Below are 7,500 nucleotides of genomic sequence, written 5' to 3'. Positions count from 1 at the left end.
TAAAAATATAAAAGAAAAATCAATAAGGGCAAAAAATTAAAATCACAGATCACGGTAGAAATCTACAAAAGTTGAAAAAGTATTAACTAAACAACAAAAGAAAGAAACGACCCTCTGAAATGCGAGAGAGAGAGAGAGAGAGAGAGAGAGAGAGAGAGAGAGAGAGAGAGAGAGAGAGAGAGAGAGAGAGAGAGAGAAGAAGAGCAAAAACCTTCGAGGTCGTCGTCGAGTATCACTCGAAGATTGGCCAAATATAAAATAGAAAAAAACGACACTAGAAAATCAGCTGAAGGGATTTATCGAATAAAAAAATGGGGAAAATTTTGTGCGAGTAAAAATATAAGTGAATTCCAGTTTTTTTTTTTTTTTTTTTTTTCTCAGAACACGTGATTAGGACTCCGTGAAATCAGACGATATTTTATCAGCAACTGACATAAACTTCAAGGGTGCTTCTGAATATGATTACCCTATCTGGGAAGCTACGAGAAGCCTCTCTCAACCACTAGACATCAGTACCATTACAAATATTGGTAGACTCGATACACACGCTTCCTAGAAGTCTAAGATGTTCTCTCTCTCTCTCTCTCTCTCTCTCTCTCTCTCTCTCTCTCTCTCTCTCTCAAGTCTCTCTTCTCTCTCATTTCATCTTTTACATATATCCAATGGCCTATCTCTTTATCTCTTTCTTTCTCCCCCCCCCATCTCTCTCTCTCTCTTTCTCTCTCTCTCTATCATTTCAAGTTTCTTTCAAATATATCAAATGGCTTACCTCTCTCTCTCTCTCTCTCATCATTTCAAGTTTATTTCGCATATATCCAATGGCTCACCTCTCTCTCTCATCATTTCCCGTTTCTCTTGAGTGTAACCAATGGCTTCTATGTCCAAAGTAAAACGTCTATCGTATTTTTTTAGAGCCAAAGATACACTTCTCTCTCTCTCTCTCTCTCTCTCTCTCTCTCTCTCTCTCTCTCTCTCTCTCTCTCTCTCTCTCCTGCCAACGGTTTCGTTGGTAAAAATGAGAGTTTTCCTGCCGATCAAGAAGTGGAATGTCGATGACATCGTCTCGAAATGTAAACATTCCAATAAGTCTATGTAAATTGTATTCCTCCTGCGAGTACATGTAAAGTCTTATAATATTATTCTTTCCGCGGTATCTTAACAAGAGTTTTATTCCCTTTGACGTGATGACAGACGTAAAATTGCTATGATGAAATGGAATGGAATATAGAGTTTAGGCCAAAGGCCAAGCACTGGGACCTATGAGGCTATTCAGCTCTTGAAAGGAAAGTGAGAGCAGGTAGGGTTGAAAGGCATAACAGGAGGAAAACCTCGCAGTTGCACCATGAATCAATTGTTAGGAGAGGGTGGATGGCAAGATGGAAGAAAGAGAATATGAATGGAGTAACAGTAAAAGGAATGAAAGAGGTTTGCAGCGAGGGGCCGAAGGCAAGCTGCAAAGAACCTTAAGTAATGCCTACAGTGCACCCCTTGAGGTGCACTGACGGCACTATCCCCCTACGAAGTAAATTTGTTATGATAAACATTATTAACATGTATAATGGGGTTATTTTTGGGTTATATAAAATACATTCTGTATTAACCTGGTTAAAAGAAATTCCCATCATGCTGAAATAATCATCTATCACTCGACAATATATTTCGCCAAGCTTTACAGCGTTATTATTAAGTTAACAAACCTGCCACTTAAAAAGAGCTTTTACTTCTTTCATATAATAAACAAACATACACACACACATTCTGTATTATTCTGATACTTCTGAAGTCCTTGGGGCTTGAGATGAGTTCCTGCAATGGTCAATATATCTACGTCTGCACCTAACCCAATTTTATAGCAAATACTTTTGGGCCACCACTTGACACCATCTGCTCGTTTATCGTGCTAAGTTTCTGCTAGTTTCGGACTGTTTATTTATTTGTTTCTTCTAACACATGCCTTTTTCGCTTGAAGCATACATTTGCGCCTATGTTTCTATGGCAAAAAAATAAATAAATAAATAAATAAAAATAAATAAGGGGGGGACAGCAGCTATGCCTAAATTTTCATAAATCTATCTGTTCGCTTAATGTTTATAGTCTTATTCATGTTCATAGACCTTGTCCTAAGGGCTTTAAAATGGATAAGAGGACTGGTATGGACCTCAGGACTCTTCACCCGACAGACAGAGGAAAAGTTTTTCGTTCCTCCGCTGGTTGATTTCCGTTAGCTGAATCCACTTAATGAACACAACCCCTTAAGATGCCAATTTTTGTTTTCTGTAAAAGAAAACTATTGTGCCGGCTTTGTCTGTCCGTCCGCACTTTTTCTATCCGCACTTTTTCTGTCCGCCCTCAGATCTTAAAAACTACTGAGGCTAGAGAGCTGCAAATTGGTATTTTGATCATCCACCCTCCAATCATCAAACATGCCAAATTGCAACCCTCCAGCCTCAGTAGTTTTTATTTTATTTAAGCTTAAAGTTCGCCATAATCGTGCGTCTGGCAACGATATAGGCCAGGCCACCACCGGGCCGTTGTTAAAGTTTCATTGACAGCGGCTCATACCGATTATACCGAGGCCACCGAAAGATGGATTTATTTTGGGTGGCCTTGGTTATACTATATACAGAAAACTCGACTGCTCCGAAGAAACTTCGGCGCACTTTTTACTTGTTTGTACTTGATTCCCAATCACATAATGGAATCAATATTGTAGCACTGGCAGTTCCACCACGACATTACGATTAACCTTTAGAAGGAAGTCGGTGTTTTTTTATGCTTTCTGGTACCTTTTGTTTCATTACAAGAAGTGGTCTTTTTTTTGTGGCGGTTTTTTTTAAATCAGTTACAACCTCAACAGCTATTTCTTTGGCGATAATCGTACTTCGAATTACTCTAAAATTCTGAAGAAAAACTGGTTTGAGAGAGAGAGAGAGAGAGAGAGAGAGAGAGAGAGAGAGAGAGAGAGAGAGAGAGAGAGAGAGGAGAAAGAGAGAGAGAGAGACTATTTTTCACCTATTACAAACAAAACCATTGAAAGTAAATTAAAAAAAAAAAAAAAATTGTCTGACACTTGACACAAGTGTCAGTATAACGAAAATACCTGACAATCTCCTTACTAAACCTACTTTATTTTGATAATTACTCAGACAGTAAAATCAAAGCCAATATAATTCTCAAGATATCATGCAGCAGAAAGGATAGTGGTTACTCTCTCTCTCTCTCTCTCTCTCTCTCTCTCTCTCTCTCTCTCTCTCTCTCTCTCTCTCAAGAATGTGAAAGGAAAGTACAAATGAAAGAGGAAAAAGAGAAATCAAAGGTAAAGGGGTTTAATTAACAGGTAAAGGGGTTATATTGACAGGTAAAGGGGCTTAATTAACAGGTAAAGGAGTTATATTAGCAAGTGAAGGGGTCTAATTAACAGGTAAAGGAGTTATACTAGCAGGTAAAGGGGTTTAATTAACAGGTTAAGGAGTTATATTAGGTAAAGGGTTTAATTAAAAGATAAAGCGTTACGTTAACAGGTAAAGGGGTTTAATTAATAAGTAAAGGAGTTATATTGACAGGTAAAGTGGTTATATTGATAGGCAAACGAGTTAAATTAACAGGTAAAGCGGTTACATGAACAGGTAAAATGGTTTAATTAACAGGTAAAGGGCTTATGTTGACAGGTAAAGTAGGTTAAATTCACAGGTAAAGGGTTAAATTAACAGTTAAAGGAGTCAAATTAACAAAAGACCAATCTTAACATCAAAAGAGAAAGTAGACTTTTCACAGCAAACTCAGAAAATTAGTAGTGCTTCTTTCAACCAGGTCTTGTTGACGTAAGAGAATCATTACAAGATTATGGAATAGGGGTTTTTGAGGACGTCTATGCCCAGTTTTTGTCTTTATGTCTGTCAGGTGTCTGTACTCATGGAAATACCCCAGTGGTTAAGGGTAGGCTTAGTTGTATTATTATTATTATTATTATTATGACAGTGAAAAATACTATGAAATGTCTCGGAATTCTGGGCTAAAGAGTTGTCTAAGAATATGTACATAACGATAACCAATAATTATTATTATTATTATCATTATTATAACATTATTATTATTATTATTATTATTGTTATGCTATATACATAAACATACACTGTTCCCAACATAGTACGTCTTCTTAACACTTGACTAAGAAGTATTTCAATAGTAAATAAAGATTTTAGAAAAATCATCATTCAAAATGATAACCAATACAATTATAGAAAAAAACACACACACATACACTGAATGAATAATAATTCGAAATAAATGTGAGAAACACAAGCCGCAACAGAGGCTTCTCTTTCTGTAAACTGGCGTAATTTCAAAAGTTGGTTTGAATAAAAGATGACGTGTGGATGAAAATAGCACCTTTTAAATCAGGAATGCCTGAAGTTCTTCAGTGCTATAAAGAAATCAGGATTATCTAGACATCAGGAAGGCCTTTCCATGAATAGTTGGATACCAAGGCCAAAATAAATGCCTGCATTTAATATATGTACAGTATATGTATACACATATATATATATATATATATATATATATATATATATATATATATATATATATATATATATATATATATATATATATATATATATATATATATATATATATAGATATAAATATATATATTGTATATAATATATATATATATATATATATATATATATAAATATTTAAATATATGCATGTATGTAAATATTTAAATATATACATATGTATATATTTATATGTATGTATGTATGAATATATATATATATATATATATATACATATATATATATATATATATATATATATATATATATATATATATATATATACACATATATATAAGAGGAGATTTCTGGGAATTGCAGCTCACACAAAAGAAATTAAAATGTTTAACTGCGTCAAACCGAAGCGTTGAGAGGATTGCTTTGAAACATGGATGCTGATTAAAGGTTAAAATTTCAATCCAGCATTAACTGGAGGGCTGTTAAAAATAATTCTCTGAACTTCAGCCGGGAGAATGGAGCGAACCCAGTATATACACATTTTATACGCGTACGTTATCCTGAGAGAGAGAGAGAGAGAGAGAGAGAGAGAGAGACTTGAAAATATGTTGGAATGTCACTGCTGTTTATAAGGACAAGTGAACTTAAACAAAAAGTCACATTAGCACGAGAGAGAGAGAGAGAGAGAGAGAGAGAGAGAGAGAGAGAGAGAGAGAGAGAGAGAGAGTGTAAAAAAGTTTTTAAATACGATAAACATTTTGGGAATCTCACTTCTGCTGTGTATAATGACAGAATGAGAGAAACATTAGAGAGAGAGAGAGAGAGAGAAAAAAGAGTTTTTAAATAGAGATAAACATTTTTATTTTAATCTCACCATTCTGCTGTGTATAATGACAGAATGTACGTACACAAAAGAAACATTAACAAGAGAGAGAGAGAGAGAGAGAGAGAGAGAGAGAGAGAGAGAGAGAGAGAGAGAGAGAGAGAGAGAGAGAGAGAGAGAGTCAAAAATTTTTTTTTAAATAGGATAAACATTTTGGGAACGTCACATCTACTGTATATGACAGAATGTATATACGCAAAAAGTCACATTAACACGAGAGAGAGAGAGAGAGAGAGAGAGAGAGAGAGAGAGAGAGAGAGAGAGAGAGAGAGAGAGAGAGAGAGAGAGAGAGAGAGAGAGAGAGAGAGACTAAAAAATTTTTTTTTATATATTTTGGGAAGTTCATTCCCGTCAATAATGACAGAATATACAGACACAAAACGTTACATTCACACGAGAGAGAGAGAGAGAGAGAGAGAGAGAGAAAACGATGCTGCGACAGCCATTATAGCCTCTCTATTGCAAAAGCCTCTGACACTGTCGATGTACCGGGTTCAAACAAAATATGTTGCAATGCTTGCACTGCAATTAGAGAAACATTCGCTAAAATGGAAATAATGGAAGGCACATCCCAGTGAACACCAGAAATTCTACCCACAAGTTGAAATAAATTGCTCTGTCGGAGAGTTCATTGTGACAGTGCGGGTCATCTGTGCGGATCTCTCTTCTTCCGTGTTTTCCCGAATTCGTTCCAATTGCACACAAGAGATTTATCAAATATTTCAACAGAAAGGAAGGTTTTTTTTAAAGAACAAATATTTAAGGTTGAAATTTTTGTTAAAAGAACAAATATTTAAGAAGTCCAAAATTAACAAATATTATAGCACGAAAAACTGTTTGGTTAAATAAATAAATATTTAAAAATGTTTGGTCAAGGAAGTTTTTTTAAAGAACAAATATTTAATCAGTTCAAATTTGAAAAATATTATAACACGAAAACCTGTTTGGTCAAATAAATAAATATTTAAAATTGTTTGGTCAAGGAAGGTTTTTTTTTAAAAGAACAAATATTTAAGAAGTTCAAATTCAACAAACATTATAACACGAAAAAATGTTTGGTCAAATAAATAAATATTTAAAAATGTTTGGTCAAGAAGTTTTTTTAAAGAACAAATATATAAGACGTTCAGATTTAACAAACATTATAACACGAAAAAATGTTTGGTCAAATAAATAAATATTTAAAAGTGCTTGGTCAAAGAAGTTTTTTTAAAGAACAAATATTTAAGTTCAAATTTAACAAACGTTATACCGCGAAAAAATGTTTGGTCAAATAAATAAAAATTCACAGATTTATAAATTTAAAATTTTGAATATTTGAAAATTACCAGATACGCTACAGTGCACTGACCAGGCTGCCATTGACAAAGTGCCTGAAAACTCAATTTTGACATAAAGAAAATTTTTTTTAAATAAATAAATATTTAAAAATTTATAAATGTAAAATTTTGGATATTTAAAAATTTCAAGTTTGCAATGACCAGACTGTCATTGACAAAGTGCTTGAAAACTCAATTTTGACATAAAGAAAATTTATTCAAATAAACAAATATTTAAAGAATTACAAAATTTAAAACTTTGAATATTAAATAAAATTCAATTTGTGATAGTGTGCACTGACCAGATTGTCGCTGACAAAGTGCTTGAAAAAATAGCAAATATTTAAGAACTTAAAAATTTAAGACTGAATATTAAAAAATCTCCAGTTTTCATTGACAAAAAGCATATTCAAATGAAGGCAAAAATAACAAGAAAAACCAGACAAAATCTCAATGGGGCTAAATTCAGTTTGTCCAGGTAAGTGTCCACAAGGTAAAATACACAAAACAATTGGCAAAACATTGGGCTTACCTTTATCCTATTCATATTCATGTATAAAGTGAAAATTATATTTATATTAGGTATTAATTTACTGCGTGAAAAGTTTTCTCTCTCTCTCTCTCTCTCTCTCTCTCTCTCTCTCTCTCGTTTCTCTAATGGGCCCCTCAATGCCCTGCTGTAGCTTTTTCCTCATTCCACGGGGTAGAATCTACGTTTATGTTCGCGGTTTGTTTACTTTACGAGACGCAAATAGATCCTGAAGCTTTGGAAGAAAGGCCC

At 33.8% G+C, this 7,500-nt stretch overlaps 1 long non-coding RNA gene across 1 annotated transcript in view; it reads right to left on the bottom strand.

The window, feature by feature from the left end:
- LOC136852729 (uncharacterized) overlaps positions 1-7,500 on the bottom strand; it is a 255,061-nt gene that overhangs the window by 74,261 nt on the left and 173,300 nt on the right. The gene's annotated exons all lie outside the window — the stretch shown is intronic.

Source organism: Macrobrachium rosenbergii, chromosome 26 (assembly GCF_040412425.1).
Source record: "Macrobrachium rosenbergii isolate ZJJX-2024 chromosome 26, ASM4041242v1, whole genome shotgun sequence".
NCBI classification, from domain to species: Eukaryota; Metazoa; Arthropoda; class Malacostraca; order Decapoda; family Palaemonidae; genus Macrobrachium; species Macrobrachium rosenbergii.
Note: the sequence above shows the minus strand (reverse complement) of the source record. Positions and strands in the feature narration are given on the sequence as shown.